At 34.8% G+C, this 20,833-nt stretch overlaps 1 protein-coding gene across 1 annotated transcript in view; it reads right to left on the bottom strand.

Moving 5' to 3' along the window:
* Nucleotides 1–20,833, bottom strand: part of LOC125227776 (disintegrin and metalloproteinase domain-containing protein 22) — a 670,866-nt gene that overhangs the window by 222,882 nt on the left and 427,151 nt on the right. The gene's annotated exons all lie outside the window — the stretch shown is intronic.

Below are 20,833 nucleotides of genomic sequence, written 5' to 3'. Positions count from 1 at the left end.
TAATCACTATGTATTGTAGGACTCAGAAGAAAACAACCAAAAGGAAAAACGCTTCTCAGATCCCGAAACGTGACGCGGGCTGGTCGCTGGACAGAAACGTCGTCGAAGAATGTGCTAGTAAAAGGTAATTAATTAAAACTGTGTTTGAAAACTTGTCTACAAATGCGAACTTTTTATTTATTTCTCTTTATTTATGAGAACTGGAAGTAATATAAAGTTTTTAATATTACAGCAAGAAGATCAAACCAAAGAAAACTGTGAAAAAGCACGCATCGTCCGTGTTAATAACTGATACGTTGCAGGACAGTGACACTGACCTTGATGAAGAAGACAAAACTAAAAGGTAATTAATTCAATTCAGTTATTTTATATGTAATACATATATTTACTTAACTAATTGTAATTAGCCTTTGAATCTAAACATTTTAAACCATAGTATTTAAATTCTTAAATGTTAAGTACTTACCTAATTAACTAATTATATTTTGTTGTATTCGATAATATAAATAAGTTTTTAATATTCCAGTACGACAACCAAGTCGAAGAAAGAGACACCTGATTGTAAGCCAGGCTGGTTTTCAAACTGGGGTGACGAAGGACATGTTGAAGCCCAGCGTCGAGCATCCGCTGCCAACTCTCTGTCGTCCGTGCTGATACGTCGCGTCCCAGGCGGCTACGTGCGTCGCACAGCTTCGTTAACCGGTGATCTTTTTATTGATCTTAAACTGTATAACGTAGTAGATATTCAAAACGTTCCATCTGAAGCCCGTTGGGAGAAAGCGCTGGTTAATTTTAAATATCGTGTGGATTCCGTTTCGGATATAGTAGATAGAATAAATAAGATTCTAAAGCGTTGTAAGGACGACTTTACAGATGAAGGAACCTTTTTCCCAGATAAAAAAGCCAATAATCTTTAATCTTTTTTACGTCTAATTTAGTCTATTCCTATGTCAATAGGCAAAATGCCTCATAATAGCTCCATATTTTGTTCAGTGTGTGACATAAGTATTCCAAGTAAAGCCTTTTCTGCTCACTTGCGCACTAACTTGCATAAAAATAATAACTCTGTTCAATTAACTCCTGATATTGAAAAAATAAGCAGCGCTTTCCGTAGTAGAATAGCATCATACAGAGTGCGTGGACCAGAGAGTAGCCTCCATGACTCACCGGTAAAGTTTCTGTGCGCTCTTCGTAGACATATTAAACATATTCTCGAAGCGAGAAGGCTTGCTTTTGGATCTATAAAGGTTAACTTTGAACTGTTTGCTGAATTTGGTTTGCCGAAAAATGAAGCATGTGAAATTAAATCATTCGCTACGCAAAATATCATTTTACATCAAAGTTACGAATTTAAAGAAATATTTTCAACCATTTTGAAGACATTGAGCACGAAAATTGATGAATTTCAAGAACGGGACAGTGGCTGGAGCTTTCTACGAAACTTATATCTCGAGATAAACATAAACAAATATAATCCTCTTAGAGCGTCTAGATTTATAGAATTACCAAAGTTAATAAAACATCGAAGAGCTTGTGTAAATATTAAAAACAATGACAATTTCTGTTTTTTATGGAGCATAATTGCCGCATTATTTCCCGTACAAAACAATCAGGATCGTATAGCGTCTTATCCTCATTTCGATAACTTTCTCAATATAAAAAACATGACCTTCCCTGTTGGCCTCTCTGATATCAAAATATTTGAAAATAATAACCCAAATATAAGCATTAATGTTTATGGATTAAGAAAAAATGAAGTTGTTGGACCATTATACAAAACTAAGACAAAACGCAAACATCATGTTAATTTGTTAATGCTGGAAAAGGGTAACCAATCACATTATTGCTTGATAAAAAATTTAGGTAGACTTTTAAAGACACAGTTAACGAAACATAATGGAAAAATTTATTTTTGTGATGAGTGTTTATTATTTTTTAACAACGAGGATAAATTTAATAAGCATGTTTGTGGTGGTGTTGCAACAGTATTACCCGATCCCGGCACTCACATCCAGTTCAAACATTTTGAACGAATGCAATTAAATCCGTTTGTAATATATGCCGATTTTGAATGTATATTACAACCTAAAACAGATGATGAGCTTAATTCAAAGTGTACTACCACGTTACATAAACACGTTCCGGCTGCCTTTGCGTATTATATTGTGTGTTCTTATGATAGCTCACTCAACAAATATGTTAGTTATAGGGGCTAGATTGCGTTAGTAAATTTCTCACCTATCTGAAAAGTGATGTAACTAAGATAAAGGAAATATATAATAGCCCTGCTCCATTAAAGCTTACAAAGGACGAAGAAAACCAGTTTAAAAATGCGAAGTATTGTTTTCTTTGTAATAAATTGCTGTTAGACGATGCAGTTAGAGATCATTGTCACCTCACAGGTAGCTTTAGAGGCGCTGCTCATTCGTTTTGCAATATTCAATTTCGTTTACCAAAGTTTATACCGGTATTTTTTCATAATTTATCGGGCTATGATTGTCATTTGTTTATTCGTGAATTAGGAGAAATGACTGGTAGGTTAAAGGTCATAGCAAAAAACAAAGAAAATTATATTTCTTTCACTAAGTTTTTCCACATAAATAAAGACGAGTTTGTGCCTGTACGTTTTGTCGATTCATTCAAGTTTTTAGGAACCAGTTTAGAAAAACTAGCGACTGATTTGAATAATGAAGACTTTGTTCATTTACGAAGTTTCTTTCCTGATCATATTCAATTCGGGCTACTTAGAAGTAAGGGCATTTATCCGTATGAATATATTACCTGCTGGGATATTTACAAAGAAAACAAACTACCACCACAACGTTATTTTTACAGCTCAATATCTGATAGTCCTATTTCTAACTCTGAATATAACCGAGCTAAGCATGTCTGGAACATATTTAATATAAAGACATTGGGTGACTATACCGACCTCTACCTCAAGTCAGATGTGTTGTTATTGGCTGATATATTTGAAAACTTTAGACATACCTCTATGTTAAACTACAAGTTAGACCCCGCATTTTACATGACAACTCCATCTTTAAGCTTTGACGCAATGTTGCTTATTACTAACGTTAAATTAGAACTCATAAATGATCTTGAAATAATTCGAATGATACAAAAAGGAATTCGAGGAGGTGTTTGCCTTTGCTCTACGAGATATGCACGTGCTAATAATAAATACATGACCGATTATGACACATCTGTCCCGGATTCTTTCTTGTTTTATATGGACTGTAACAATCTTTACGGTTTCGCAATGTGCAGTAATTTACCGTATGGCGATTTCAAGTTATTGAGTAAAGATGAAATTGACAAAATAAATTTTCTAGATGTGCCAGATAATAGCCCGTACGGTTTCATATTAGAAGTAGATTTAGAATATCCAGAATACCTACATAACTTACATAATGATATTCCATTTTGCCCACAAAGATTTGTACCCCCCGGTTCGAAAAATCCCAAGCTGATTCCGAACTTGTACGACAAATATGAATATGTTATTCATTATATGCATTTAAAAACTTGTTTGAGTCATGGTTTAAAATTAAAAAAAATACATAGAGTTATTCAATTTAAGCAAAGTCGATTTATACAGCAGTATATTGAATTGAACACGGAGTTGAGAAAAATGCAAAATCAGAATTTCAGATGAACTTTTATAAACTTCTCAATAACAGTCTTTTCGGTAAAACGTTAGAATCTGTAGAAAATAGGACAAATGTAATGTTAGTTAATCAGTGGGTTGACGACAAGAACAAAACTAAGAAAAAGCTAGTGCCGAAGTATTAATAGCACGTCCTAATTTTCATAGTGCAAGTGTGTTTACTGAAGATTTAGTCGCCATTCAAATGAATCCTGAACAGATTACGCTCGATAAACCAATTTACATAGGATTTACTGTTTTAGAAATATCTAAATCTCACATGTACAACTTCCACTATTCTCATATGAAGCCGTTTTATGGAGAAAATCTTAGTTTGTGCTATACTGATACCGATTCATTTTTGTATTTAATAAAAACAGATGATTTGTACAGAGACTTAAAGTTACATTTTGGTCGGTACTTAGATACAAGTAATTACCCAGCGGATAATATATACGGCATATGCCAAAAAAATAAAAAGGTGTTAGGGTTATTTAAAGATGAGGTAGGAGGTAAAATAATTGATCAGTTTGTGGGACTTAGGTCGAAATTATACTGCTTCAAAACACAAGAAAAACAGTTCAAGAAAGCAAAGGGCACAAAAAAGCATGCGGTCAGAGATCTTCAATTTAGTGATTATGAACATGTTTTATTCAATAAAGAATTGTTACGAAAAAATAATGCAGTATTTAAGTCTATCAAACACGAAATTTTCACACAATCTCTTAATAAAGTAGCACTATCTTCGAATGATGATAAACGAGTAATATTAAAAGACAATATTCACACACTTGCGTGGGGACATGCTTCATTTTTCTAAATATAGTTATATAGTGATATTTTAAAGGAAACTTGGAACTAATTTGTAAACACCTACTTTACTTTTTAAGTTAGCTATGCCAGTATGTATATTATTATTAAATAAACTTTAAAAAAAAACATTAGTTTTTCTTTTTAAACCCACCATATTTATGTACAATGTTTAAATCAACTCAGGATACTTATGTTATGATCGTATACCTGTATTATGAGTACAATATCGTATCATGAGTTGATTTAAACATTGTTTTCAGGAGTATAATTTACAGGTTAATAAAATGCGTCTTTAAAAATATTTTAAGCGGGTTACTCACGTATTAAGTCGACTTAATACGTGAGTAACCCGCTTAAAATATTTTTAAATATGTATGAGTCTCACGGGAGTTTTATAGTTAAAAATGCGTCTTATTTAGCACATTCATTTATTCAAAGAGGAACGTGATTTTCTAAATACCATTTTTTCATACATATTACATATTTTAATGCACAAGTTTTTTTATGGTACACACAATTAAAAATACAATCATTAATACAATATTTTTTATACAGTTCTTGTAAATTCGGTGCACCCTTTTCACTTAAATCTATAACAGTACAGTTTGAATATAATTCTTTAATCCATTTAATTTTTTCCATACCTTTAACGAATATTATCTTATCTTTAATATGATTATAAATAAGTCTTCTAAATTCTCTATAATCAACATAACCTTCGTGCCACAAAATACCTAAATGTTTTTCAATCCATTTTGTCTGCCTCTCTTCACTTTCCGTCAATTTAGAAAATCGAAAAGGGGGTTTTATTAAGAAAACTTGAGTGTATTCTAGCGTGCTGTATGCAAATTCTTTGATAATAAATTCGTTTTCTTTTGTTTTAAACCCTTGAAGGTCTACAAATATATGCTGCATTACGATACTTTTTTCGTAATATTACTTAAAGGCTTATATTCAAATACACTATCATTTAAAATCAGACAGTAAGCTGCAGTGTTCTTTGGTATATCAGATTCACAATCCAATTCAACTCTCACATCTACTGAACCGGTTTTTAAGGTTTCGTTTTGACGAGAACAGTTGATAACAAATAAAGGAGCTTTATCTTTAAAATCTTTAGGGCTAAGCAACGGCGCTTGTAGACGATTATAATAAGACTGTTGAAATTTCGCATACTGTTCGTATAATATAGCAAACTTTTCATCCGAAAAACTAACATCAAAACTTTCGTACGGAAAGTAAACTGAATTCAAGAAAACTTTAACATCTCTCAAATTACAGTGATCAAAGTGTGATATGTCTTTATTAGCTTCATTTTTTCGTCCCGTTTTCAATCCAATTATAATATAACGCGGCTTTTCAATTTGCGATGAAGTTTTGATAGACCAAGAATGTTTTGACGTCTCAGGCAAGAGCGGATATTCATACAAATCCCAAGTCCTAAATGCTATCTGAACAGCACGATCTCTTTCTAAACATTTGAGTAAATTTAATCTTTCACGATCAGACACTTTAACATGAGGCATGCGCCATACTATTTTAGATATAGTAATATTGTCTATATATTCATTCGCATTTAATTTAACACTATTCAAATTAGTATTGGATCTTAAAAGAATAAGTTCATGCTTGCAATTAATTATGATTTTGCTGTAATCCTCAGCAAACCCGAGAATCTTGTTTAAAGGTACAGACACAGAAAATGTACCTTCCGTGTTTTTTATACCATTGACATCAAATCCCCATAACTTAGACATGGATGCTTCCATCCCATTCATAGATACAAGAGATTTCATAGTTGTTGTAACTCCTGCGTTTTTAATTTTGTCAATTTCGATTCCATTTAATTCATATCGAATATCTTGAAATAGATGAAGTATGGGGTTGTTTGTAAGAAGAACACTTTTTACCTCGGCTTTTGTTTCTCTATTGAATGCGGTTATAGTACCTTCTATGTATAAAGAACTTGCTGATGGTAGTACGTAAAGATCTTGTTGGTTTATAGGTATACGTATTTCATCGTTGAAATTGAAACTTGTGACGTATGGTTTATATGAATGATATTCAAAGCTCTCGATAGAATTATCAAAGACAAAAGGTTCTGTTAAGTTTAATATACTCATTTTAATAGGCGTAAGCTTTGGAGGAATTGCTTATTTTGTTTTGTGAGTTTTACTTTAGGTCTTCTTTTCGTGATTGCAGGATGAGTACTGGTAATGTATGTCATGATTTTAATATAATCAAAATTTGAACCTTATATCTTTATGAAAAGTTCTGCTTTGCAAAGTGCAGTATATGACATACGCTAGCCTTTAATTTATACTGAACTCTTTGTTATGGGTGTCAAAGAAGATCATATTTTATATACGTTATTTTAAACCATATATTACAAAATTCGTAGTAGATATGACGTGGGAGTACGTAATCCGAAACAGCCAATAGCATAACTGGGTCTACATCACACTTATAAAGTTTTTACAATGTTTCATATAAATAAAAATGGTGATGTGTAGTATGTCGGGGTTGTGACGACCGACAACCTCAACACGTAAACCATTCCTTGGCTTGGCCAACCGAGGCATGTAGTGTTGAATTCGAGACTTGGGGATCTCTGTATTTACGCGGTCGATAGATATGGAATCCCATACCCGGAGGGGTCAAACTCAATCGATGCATGTAAAACGCGACTACACCAGAGTTCACACTTTGGGGGTCCATTCGTGTTCTGCGACGCTGACGAGCTGATCAGACACGTTGTGTGTAAACGCCACTGTCAATCGAGCAAACGCTTGAGAGAGACCACATCTGAGATTGGCCACCTCGGAGAGTGTGTTGCGTTAAGCTTTTGCTATTTAATATCATACCTAACTTAACTTTACGGCTTACATTTTCGAAATGGACCATTTAACAACGAACACCATACTTCATCTGTTTCAATCAAATGAACGAATCCGAAATGTTAAGTTAAAAATCTGATTGCGCTTTTACAGTTCACAAGTTCTAATTCTAAATATGCAATCGTAAACCTTGTGTGCTTTTTAAACCATCAGAAAACCTATTGAGAGTTTCAAATCATGAGAAAGCCGATTAGGAGTTTTAAATTATCTGAAAACCTATTGAGAGTTTCAAATCATGAGAAAGCCGATTAGGAGTTTTAAATCATCAGAAAACCTATTGAGAGTTTCAAATCATGAGAAAGCCGATTAGGAGTTTTAAATCATCTGAAAACCTATTGGGAGTTTTAAATCACCAATAAACCTGAGTACGAGTCCTAAATATGAAGTGATATTGGGAGTTTTCAAATCTTTGATTTGAAACTCCCAATAATCACCTACTGATATTATTATCTATTAACACTAGAATAAGTCTTTTAATATAATTTAAGGTACTAACTTTGAAAATGAGTGTTTTCAATAAATTAAAAATTAAAAAAAAAAAATACAGTTTGAAACATAGTAACACGAAGAAAATAAAGACGCAATAATGCAACGGCAATCAAAAATACCACTTCCACTGCAGTAGATTTTAATTTATAAGTCGGCAATAACAAAATCGAGGAAATCGTGGTTTAAACAACAAAGACTCATAATTAAAATTAAAACAAACTCACAACGAAGCTTCACCCGACACAAAAGCATATTGTTTTCCCAAACGTTTTTATTCTGTATGTTTTCTAAATTGAAAACATTTCTCATTTCATCGTCCAGGATTAAATGGCGATTGGCTTGCGCGATTGCACAGATCCCATTTCCCTATCGCAGTACGGGAACCTCAATTTAACACGACGCCGGATCAAATAGACGGATACGCCGATCCTAAACACCCTAAAATCGCACTTATGATCGACGGCGTAAGGCAGATATGGGCTGATAGGATCACTGTCGCGGAAATGCCACTGATGACGAAAAATTGCAAGGACATTGGTTAATGTCTTAATTTCTTTTGGGAGTTTCGGCGGAAATTTCTGGGTTTCTGAGTGTCGGGAATAAGGGATAAGTAGATACATAAATTGTCACATTACTTATGAATATTGATGGCCTTTTTGTGCGAGTGTTATCTTTCACGACTTTTAATAATTATGGGTTTCAATTTTCTGTGTCTGGGGTCAAATGGTGTAGCTGGGCATTTTCAGAATTTGGGTCCCCCAATTAGTAAAAGTTGTTAACAAAAATTAACTCACTGTCAGTTTTGTGACGACAATTACGCATAAAATCTGTCTAAAAATTTACTTTATTTACATTCTGAATGTAGATTATCGGTTTAAGTTTATATAATTAATACAAAACAATATTTTAATTGAAATTTCAGGCTTAATTATCGTCACAAAACTGTCAGTGAGTTAATTTTTGTTAGCAACTTTCGCTAATTGGGGGGTCCCAAATTCTGAAAATGCCCAGCTATCTATTACTCTATAGTCTGTATCATTCGGTATTTACATACACATAAACTAAATTTACCTTTATAAGGCTCCTTAAGCCACTTGAGGGCAAGTGAAAAATGACACGACCAAATGAGAAGGTTAAAGACAGGTCGCTCACAGATCCAATTGAGTTTGTATGTTGTTGGTTAACCGACAAAATTTGTTCCTACAATAAATTTTACAAATACTTACATTTTACAAATGCTTACATTTTTATAAGTACCTAAAAGTATAAAGTAACATTTTGGTCTAATTCACATAATTATATTATTATAAAAAATATTGATTAATTTCAAAATTCTTCTATGCTTACTGTTAAAAAATTCGACACACTTTCATAGAATTTTTGCGTAAAGTTCAATCTAGGGATTCGCAGTACGAAGCCTTAAAAACACCGGACAAAAAATGGACAAGCGCTGCTGCACTGCAGTTACTTTGAGAATAAAACTTTTAATCTGGACCATCATTTTGTTTGCAAAAAGACTGTGGGCTTGCAATTAAAACCGGCAGACTTAGCCGGTTTAATTAAAGTTGTCGCAATCGATCTGTTTTTGAAACACGTAGGGTTTGACCTATGATAACCTCCTTATTGCCAGTTTTGTTTTGATTTCCTATGATTTTAGACGTCGATTGTTTTCAATCAGCGTGAATTAGACTCAAATAATTATATTATGTAAAAATAACATACTGAAAAAGGTTATGCAAGGCATCAAGTTTGATAATAAAGTCTGTTCGGAAAGTCAAGATCGTGAAATGTTATGGGGTCCAATACATTCCACGACTCTTGACTTTCCAAACAGACTCTAAGAAGTAGAATAGAATAGAATAGAATAAAAACAGTTTTATTCGTAAACACACAGACAATAAACAATATTTATGAATGACATAGAAGAATAAAGTGCCACGAAATGGCCTCACCTCAGCATATCTATTGCTGGCGACTTCCAGCGCTGGTCTTCCGGTGAGACCATTAAGTGAGAAAAATCACGGAGGGAAACATACAAAAATAGAGAAACGCAAAGCATAAAGAACGAAATACAAAAATAACGAAACATACAGCATGAAGTAGTTATAAAATACAAATATTTGACAATAATAATAGATGTGGCGATCGAACCTGTATTGGTCCGGTCGGACACAGCGTGGCTTGACATTAACGCCGTGTCTTGCGTGGGCGACGGTCGCGCGACCGTCGCCGTCGCGTCTCATACTTCCATATCGATAAGGTTTGATTTCGTATGCGTCGCATCAGCGACCATCGCGCGACCGTCGCCCACGCAAGCCACGGCGTAAGTGTTCGCATGTTACTAGCGCCAACGGTCGCTACACAAACTAAATTTAATGACAGATACAGAACGAATTTTACAATGTGAGAAGAAATAAAGATAAAATGTGAGAGAATATAGAGTGTGTCAGCGATTTCAAGTTTCTTTTACCATATGCCAGAAAAGATTAGGTGTCCCGCTAACCGCTTACGATTTCCCGAGTACGAAAGTTTTCTTAGCTAATTAACAGTTTTAGATCCCATCCCGTACATTCAAAAGCAAAACTCCAAAACGTATCTCAACCAAACTGAAAAGACCAGCAACAGCGAACCGAAAAGACAATCAACCTAATGAAACTCGCATCTCGATCGTCCCAAACTTGGCTGTAATAATCCCAGTCAAAGCCCATAATCGGAGAGTTATTGAAAAACAATCAGACCAGCGCATCGGCCGTCTTAATCGGGAGTTCTTAAGCCAAGTTCTGATACGAAAATTTCCACGAAACTCAATTAGGACCTTCTCAACACTTTAATTGTCTTGCTGATGAATTGGCCAAGTTTTATCGACGTCCGGAATGATTGGCCGGAGGACAGGGCGACAGGTCTGCAATGAGCGATGGATAAACTTTTAATTATTGGATACGTTTTAGGTGCGGGTGAAGGTTTTTGAAAAATTAAATTAAGGTTTGAGTATCAGGTGCCGTTTAAGTTTGAGTGAAATCTGTTTAATATTGGTTAAATCAGGTCAGTTTTAGATGTTCAATATAAAGTTTCAAATACCTAAATTATAACTTTCATACCTGTTTTTCAACCTCTTTATACATGCTTTTAGATTTTAAACATTATTAATTAAAACCACACACACACGATCAAATTACCTCTAAAATTTAGGATTGAGAGTTTCAATATCTCTTAGTCTTAAGAAATGGATTCAATAAATTAGCACTAGAAACTAGTTTACAAATTGATGGACACTTTAAATCGTGGATTAGAATCGATGATATAAATAAATGACGATCAAAATGTATCCGCAAAAAAAAAACAACCGACAATTCCTTCACCATTTTTACGACGCACAAACAAAAACTAAAAAAATAAAAAATTGTAGAAACACGAACGCTTGTAAACACAACTTCCCGTCCTGGAATTGATATGAAACGTAACCCCATTTTCCGTCACAGTCGGAGGCAAGATTAGCCGATTCTGATCCGCACACGGTCCGTATCGATAAAACTTCAAAGATGCGGGAAGGACGCAATCTCTTTGCTCCTGGGTCGGTTTACTGGTTATTGCTTTGAGATTTTAAAATCAAGGGAAGGTACTTCGTGTGTTTTTGTTTGTTTGTGTTGTAAAATTCTATTAAATACGTCTTGATCTTTATTGATCTAAAATTTGTATATATTAGTAAACTAAATAGTCACCAATCACCAATTAATATTTCGTCTTTGTCACTGGTGTTTTAAGTACATCTTCGATCATAATATTTTATTTGTTTTTTTTTATTATTCCTGGATTATCTGTTAATTGTCGGCCGTTATGTGATAGTGCAATACTGGCGCAAATCGAACTAGAAGATAATGTTGTAAAGGTGTGAACTGTGCCCTACAAAAAAAAGCGGCAATCCAAGACTCAATGCACACCATGCCTCACGCGACATTTATTTGAAAATTTGCAATGTTATCTTGAAGAAAAAACTGATTCTGAAGAATATTTTGATGTTAATTATTTGATCTCGTAAAGCCAAATTAATTTGTTATTTTTACTTATTTGCTTTTTATTGCTGCGGCTTGATGACGGACAAAGATATTTTTAACCGACTTCAAAAAAGGAGGAGGTTCTCAATTCGACTGAATGTTTTTTTTTTTTTTTTTTTTTTTTTTTTTTTTTGTATGTATGTTCCTCGATATCTCCGAGAATTGTGGACCGATTTTCAAAATTTTTTTTTTGATCGAACGGGTATAACCCCGAGATGGTCCCATTGGCACCAAGTCAGGGTCTGATGATGGGATCCTGGAGAAATCGAGGGAACTCTTCAAATGTTATAGGCACATGTAATGTTTTCAGTGTATTTTTCAAAGGTAAACCAGTATTTACGCCTGATGGTAATAATTTTATGTGGCTGAGCTGATGATGGAAGGTCAACTCCTCAATGGTTAGGAGTTAAAGGATAATTCTTTCACTAGTGTACATGTATTCGGACATATAATATCAATAGGAACCACTAAAAATCAACAAATAAATAAACTTTTTTAACAAAAAATAAAACCGCCTTCAAAAATAAGCGCGTGACAAAACACGGAGAAACTAAAAAGCAAAAAATAATAAACCTTTGAATTCAGATTTCTTATCGTATTGCAATAATCTAAACATCCAAATTATAAACAAATCAATTATTTTTGGAGTCGGTGCCAGCCTGCGTATGAGTTGGGTGGGGCAAACAGAGCAAGGCGACGAACAGGTCTGGTACCGACTGCAAAAATAATTGATTTGTTTATAATTTGGATGTTTAGATTATTGCAATACGATAAGAAATCTGAATTCAAAGGTTTATTATTTTTTGCTTTTTAGTTTCTCCGTGTTTTGTCACGCGCTTATTTTTTATAGAATTTCATTTAGAGGTGTTGACTGTGTCGCCAAAGTTACTTTCTAATTCGAAGAAAATCCGAGGTGCCCATGTCATTTCATTTTATTATTAGTTTTCATCCAAGTTATAGTTTTTTTTTAACATATTGAGTCCTTATAGTATTATAAGTGTATCTATGTACAAAAAAATAAATTAGTATTAATTAATTTGTGTTTTAAATCGTTAAAATATCCCATCGGTCTTTAAGGTTACGCGCGACCGCTGCCATTATAAATGACCGCGCGCCCGCTTGAAGGTTAATCGTCTTAATTCTTAATACCATCTCTGTGCGTATAGACCCAAGGAAAATAATAACGAATACCGAACGATTGTGGTTTTATAAATAAATAATTGAATTGAATTGAATGTGCGAAATAAGAATACTCAAATTAGTTTTTTTATGTGTCTTGTCTCCACTACTACTCATAGTCATAGTGTTGTGTTCCTGCCGGTGAGTAAGGCTGCCAGAGCTCAACGAGGGTGCGGTGTGCTGATGACGGGAGGACTTACGGAACTAACTTGTTCCGTCTATTGTCCTTTGAGTCGTCGGCAACCCGAACCCTCCTTGGAACTTGTACATTCCTTTTTGCTGTGTACTTAACACAGCAAAAGGGAGTGTACAAGTTTCTAATAGGGGCAACGCGCTTGTGACACTGTTTGAGTTGCAGGCGTCCATAGGTTACGGTGACCGCTTTACATCAGGCGGGCCGTATGCTTGTTTGCCACCGACGTAGTATAAAAAAAACTACCCAAAGGTTGTCTGAAAGAGATCGCTCTTTAGCGATAAGATCGCTTGTTGTCCACCATGGTTAATTAAAGTTATGTGCTTAATTTGTTTTTTGATAATTGGTGAGCAATAAATAATATTTGTATTGTATTGTAAGAAAAATACAGAAAACAAAAATGATCAAAGTCAGCAGAGACTACAATATGTTAAACGAAGATTATTTGACGAAAATACAACTATACGACTCTAATCGGTCGGTCACTAAGATATCCCAAATTTGTAGGCTTATTCTATTTTTATCGAAAAATATTTACATGAGAACTTCTAGAAAATGTTCAGCAAAGAAAATGGTCCAAGTTCGCAAGCATGACGTCGAAAACATCCGCCACACTAGAGACTCCACAACACAATGTTGCGAAATAAATGTTTTGAAAACGGAGAGGACACTTGACTGTAACCGTTATAACTGGAGAACACTTAACAAGACTGTTAAGTGAACTGGAGATTTCTATTCGAAATAAGTATTAAATTTCATCGCAGTCGTTTTTTAGTAGTCTCGCTACTTTTCCGGGAATTGTTTTAAAGGTTTTGCTAATGAAGCTTTTTTAATTGGTCTTTTACCAGGAAAAGTATAAATCTGTTAATTCGTTTATTACATTTTTATTATGAAACGGATTAATTTTTTGCTTTCTCTGAAAAAAATAGTCAGCTTATTAGTTTTACTTATAATCGTTTTATAAACATATATAAACATACGCTACCTTAAATATCAAATTTTAAGTTAATCGGTCCAGTAGTTTCGGAGAAAATTGATATGACAGACAGACAGACATACGCACGAGTGATCCTATAACAATGGTTCCGTTTCTCCTTTTTGAGGTACGGAACCCTAATAACAAATTGTAATAAAATAAGTACTATTTTGTAGGTTTAGGCAACAACAGCACAAAGTATTTACCAAAATTAAATAAAGTTTAATTTGATATCGCAATGAATACTATAATAGTAGGTATCCTTGTGAAGTTGTAACATACAATAAAACGAATCAACATATTTTTAGAAAGTCGTCGTTAGCAGCATATAATTAAAAAAAGGGGTAAAAATTACGGATTCTAATGTCAATTTGAGTACAAAATAATAACAAAGTCTAATGGAAAATGTATACAAGTAATAATAAGGAGGGTCCTCGTTTAATTTCAATTACTTACGCTTTTGAAAAGTCGCCGTGTTATCTGGTATTTTTACTACCTTATAAATATTAATTACGGGCCAATTATAATTAATAATTGAAGGCGCAGAAAGGTAGGATCGGATGAGAAAATGTTTGAGATTTGAAATAAATGACACAACCGGTACAACCAGCTCTCTTCAGCTCTTCAATCAATTCAATTAAATTCAAACCATTTATTTCAGTAATATTAGTAATTTCACTAACTGTTATTATTGAATTAGGAATCAGAAATTTTATATGTATATTTTCTTTAATTTTGAACCCCCTAAGATAGAAAATATCTATGAGTGATAACTACTAGCCTAATCGTAACTACTTTAACTATATGACTATTTATCTACATCTACAGGGTGGCCCAAAAATACGTTGACAAACGTTTGTATAATTATTTTTCTGTCCTTACACGAATGATTGTCCTACAGATTAAAATGTGAAACCTTAATAATCTTTGACCAATTAAATCGAATCGTCTTTGAAATATCCTCCTTTGGCTTTGAAGTACAAAAATAAGGATATTTTACAAGCTATACGTAAAATAAGTTAGACGAAAGTCATACTAGCGGTGCAGCGGCATATCGTTAATTTTTTTTTGTTCTTATTAAATAAATGTTCCTGTAAAATATCCTTATTTTTGTAATCAATAAACGGGCTAGTGTTTTAGGATTGATTACAAACTATAATTTATAGTTTTAAGTTAGGTGAATTTAGGTAAACTAAGTAGGCTGAAACTTATCGAGCTTATAAATCTGGAAAAAATGTCTTTACACAATTGGTCTACATTGCAAACCTTGCAAAATGGACATGAATGCTGTTGAAATATCCATGGTGAATGTAGAAATATACAATACACATAGGCCCAAAAAATATTTTCGGAAACTTCAATATTTTGGTTTATTTCATTTGTTCCTATTCGATAAGCAGGTGCCGTATATTAAACAATCTGTATCTGCTCGTGCATCATAATACTGGATGTAGGTAAAGTTATACAACTATACATACAACTGTATAAATCTCTTCATCATCCTCCTTGCGTTATCCATATGGCTCATGGGAGCCTGGAGACAACTGACTCCATGGATCGGCGTAAGCACTAAGTTTTCCGAAAGCGACTGCCATCTGACCTTCCAATCCGATGGGTAACTAAGGCTTATTGGGATTAGTTCGGTTTCCTCACGATGTTTTTCTTCACCGAAACGCGGCTGGCAAATATCGAATGACATCGCACATAAGTCCCGAAAAACTCATTGGTACGAGCCGGGGTTCAAACCCGCGACCTCAGGATTGAAAGTCGCATGCTCTTACCGCTGGGCCACCAGAGCTCTTGTATATAAATCTCTTGTATACAATAAAGTGATTATCTACTACCAAAGACATATGTAACTCCATATAGACGGATAAAGTCTAAGAAAAAAACGTACCTCAAACCCTAGAGAAAAAGGTACGGTGGCCTAGATGGCGTTACACCTTTAGGGAACGCTCGGCTAGATGGCGCTAATATTAATATTTGACATTTTATCAAGCTAACAATATGGGCCAAATTATCAAAACTGAGGTTCAAAATTTTTAAGCTTGTGTCGAGAGATGGCAGTCTATGCACTGTGATTACAAATTTTATTTTGACAGTAACTCTCTATAATACTCGATCCTCTTTACTACTACTACTACTAATTATGCATTAAAACAAAGTTGCCTATTATGCACCAATCACATGTCATAAATAACAATTGTTTTTTTAATAATACGTGTCTTAATATTGTCTTCGGTTACCGCGATAGTTACTCATGAAATAAAACTAAAACGTCGGGATGAATTGTAAATTCATTATACGCATCCGTTCCCATAGTTTTATTTCATGAATATGTGTCTTGTTAAATCAACCACTTGCAAATTGTATTAGTAGCTATTCCGCTTTAAGTAATTGTATATTCTCATGTCTACTCTTATATCCTGTCTGTATATTTCCAAGCTTCAGACGTAGGGCCTACACACAATAAATTAGACGTCACGATGACGTGCCGTGGCACGTTGCGGCGTCGTGTGACGTTGCGATGTCGTGACGTGCAAATCTACGGCGTGTAACGTAAAACATCACGTCACGGCGCCGTTCCGTTGCACGTGCGACGTCACGATGTCATGACGTTAATACTAACGTTATAATCCAGCGTCGGCGCATTTGATGTTCAACAGGTAAAGGAAAATTACGCATGAAATTGATGTCAAAATTCGATTTGTCGAATTTGATTGATGTCGCATCGAATTGGTGAATTCATAAACTCTTGTTACGGCCCAGCCACGACATGGGTCTAAGCGCGACGACAGCGCGGCTGCCCTACGCAGAAATCAAGTATCTCAAAATTTTCCAAAAAATGGTTTTTTACATCGTTCGATTCATTTTTCAAAATACATCTTTCAGTATTTTTTTGAAATTTTTATAATCTATATTTTTCAAAATACAGAACTTTAAAAAATTCAAGTATCTTTTTTTAACGGGGTATTCTACGCTAAAGTCAAGTATCTACTCTATTTCTATCTTGAAATCAAGTATCTTACGAAAGATACTTGCAATTCAAATTAGATGGCTAAGTTACTTGACTTCAGAGTTGAAATACTGATATTGATTGCGAAGTTACTTGACTTCAGCGTAGAAATATTGATATTTATTGATAAGTTACTTGACTTCAGCGTAGAACTATTGATATTGATTGTGAAGTTACTTGACTTCGGCGTCTATCATTTTGTTATGATGTCAAAAGCTTGTAATTGCTTATACATGTATTAATTTGGGTTTTCAGGTAGAAATTGCCTTAGTATTAAAAACAACCAGATGTAAACAGTAAAAGCACGAGGAACTTGTCTTATTTAATATGTAACTTATTTTATCCAAAATACGAAAATATATATAACGAACATACTTACATAATTATTGCATGTTGGTTAGTTGATCAATAAGTTGATCAAGGCTACTTGCCTCCTAATCAAATCAGCTTCTTTTTAAGAAGGAACTGTCAAAACGAATTTGAACGACTTACTAATATGGAATTTATATGAAATTGAATTGAGTGACGTCACGGGTAACTCAGTTATTTTATATATTTCTACCTGACTTATTAAGTAGAAATTGGATTTAAAAATAACTGCTGTCCATGTTTTCTCATAATTATTTGCTCATAATGCTTTATTTCGTACATGGTATAAAATATTTTATTTTAACTACAGTTTCCTATTATTATAATTAAGGAAGACTATAACTTTCATTATTTTTTTCTGTCTTCGAGTATTTAGGCACCTACCTACTGCACTTAATTAATATTGTGCGTTCCACGGGAAATCGCTTTCGAGGTTTTTTTTGTTATTTAAATAGTCTTCTACAACGTGAGTAATTGATTAAGTTTAATGAGTATTTTTGAACTCTTCGTGACAGAAAAACCTCTTAAACATATAATCTTAAGACAACTTGCATTCAAACACAACTAGAGCTTCTTTTCCGTGGATTACTCCAATATTGCATTTATATTAAAACCTAATTTACACAAGCATGACATACACTACATTGAAGGCATCTATCTAAAATGTATACATTGGAAACATATACTAGCGGTCCGCCCCGGCTGCGCACGGGGCTATCATAAAAATGGTTATAGTAATTTATCCTTAAAAGATAGACATATGCTATTACAGATTTTTTTGTATGTCTATGTAAGATACACAATTTCGCAATACATTGTTTTAATATAGCTCAAACAGTTTGGGCAGCGTTTTCGATTAAAGCTCTCAGCCAGCAGAATTTTGTCCGACTTGATTAGCAAAAATTGACGTATTTCAACTAATTCAAACAAGATCTCAACAAATTATATACCAAAACCTTTCCCAAGAATCATTATATTCATTGGTGAAAACCGCATGAAAATCCGTTCTGTAGTTTGTGTTTTAGATACAGTTAAAAATAACAAGCCTACCAAAGCTAAATGACACAGTTCAAGATACTTGCATTCTTGTAGAAAAGCTTTGAAATTTTCTTATTGCATTCTAATTCTACGCAGAAAGCTGTTTTTGTATTTTAAAATGATTGTGGTAATAATTTTGAAAAAATAATTATAGTACACTATTAATGATATCTAGTCTAATAAAGTTCGACTGTTTTAAAGGCTATCAATTAATTAATAAGCATATAATCAGGAAAAATAAAAAAAAAATCATTTTTTCGCTCTACTGTAAAATTTGACAAAACCCAGATACTTGATTTCTGCTTAGGGCAGCCGAGCGGTGAGCGGCGGCCATACGTGCGAATGAAAAGTCCCATAGCTGTGTCTCGCTCCAATGTATGGCCGCCGCTCACCGCTGTCGCGCTTAGACCAATGTCGTGGCTGAGCCGTTAGGGCACTATATTTTCTCTTAAAATGATTTCCATCATTATTCAGGATAGAAAGAAATGGATGGACGTTGCTGGATGAAGACAAGTCTGGTGCGGTCCATGGCTCTAATGATCAGCTGCGGCATATTTTTCAAATTTCGACACACGTTGCGGCAACGGGCCACGGCACGGCGCCGTGACGTGATGTTTTACGTTACACGGCGTAGATTTGCACGTCACGACGTCGCAACGTCACACGACGTCGCAACGTTACACGACACCGCAACGTTACACGACGCCGCAACGTGCCACGTCACGACGTCGCAACGTCACACGACGTCGCAACGTCACACGACGTCGCAACGTTACACGACGCCGCAACGTGCCACGTCACGACGTCGCAACGTCACACGATGTCGCGACGTCACACGACGTCGCAACGTTACATGACGCCGCAACGTGCCACGTCACGACATCGCAACGTCACACGACATCGCAACGTCACACGACGTCGCAACGTCACACGACGTCGCAACGTTACACGACGCTGCAACGTGCCACGTCACGACGTCGCAACGTCACACGACGTCGCAACGTTACACGACGCCGCAACGTTACACGACGCCGCAACGTCACGTCACGACGTCGCAACGTCACACGACGTCGCAACGTCACACGACGTCGCAACGTCACACGACGTCGCAACGTCACACGACGTCGCAACGTCACACGACGCCGCAACGTGCTACGGCACGTCGTCGTAACGTCTAATTGTGTGTAGGCCCGTATTCACGGAGCCTCATAATGTTTACTTACGTAAACAAATATTGCATCTTCCTTCCTTCCCGTAATAATATTATGAGAAAATGATGTTTTATGTTAAATGGAATATAATGGGAATAAACACGTGAGTCGAGTATATTTTAGGCTATTGATGGAAAGATATCATGAAATTTTCATTGGGATATTTTTGTCAAAGGATGAAATAGTTATTTGTTTTACAAGGGGGCAAAGTTGTTGTTTAACCGCACGTGCCAATATTGATACCCGTGCAAGCGAGAGATTCCAATATTGAACCGCGAGCGTAGCGAGTGGTTCAGAATGTGGAATCTTGAGCGTTGCGAGGGTATCAAGGCACGAAGGTTAAACAAACTTTGCCACCGAGTGAAACACAAAATTTTTCACCACACCAACACTATGAAAATATGAACTGTAAAACATCAAAATAAATAAAAAACTTCAATTTATTTAACGTTTATGATTCAAAATCATCATTTATACGTGAATTCCCACATCCAGCTTTAGACATCAAGTTAAAATTTGTATGAAATTACTTTGCACTCTTGTGGATAAAATTTAATTTTGCTATCTGTTTTCGAATAGCAAAGAAAGGCTTTATCAGTTGGTGTGGTGAAAATTATATTTTTCGTTTCGAACTTCCTTTTTAGGGTTCCGTAGTCAACTAGGAACCCTTATAGTTTCGCCATGTCTGTCTGTCCGTCCGTCCGTCCGTCCGTCCGCTGATAATCTCAGTAACCGTTAGCACTAGAAAGCTGAAATTTGGTATCAACATGTATATCAATCACGCCGACAAAGTGCAAAAATAAGAAATGGAAAAAAATGTGCTATTAGGGTACCCCCCCTACATGTAAAGTGAGGGCTGATATTTTTTTTTCATTCCAACCCCAACGTGTGATATATTGTTGGATAGGTATTTAAAAATAAATAAGGGTTTTCTAAGATTGTTTTTTGATA

This window comes from Leguminivora glycinivorella, chromosome 7 (assembly GCF_023078275.1).
Source record: "Leguminivora glycinivorella isolate SPB_JAAS2020 chromosome 7, LegGlyc_1.1, whole genome shotgun sequence".
In the NCBI taxonomy this organism is placed as follows: domain Eukaryota; kingdom Metazoa; phylum Arthropoda; class Insecta; order Lepidoptera; family Tortricidae; genus Leguminivora; species Leguminivora glycinivorella.
The sequence above is the reverse complement of the archived record's forward strand: the minus strand, read 5'-3'. Positions and strand labels throughout refer to the sequence as shown.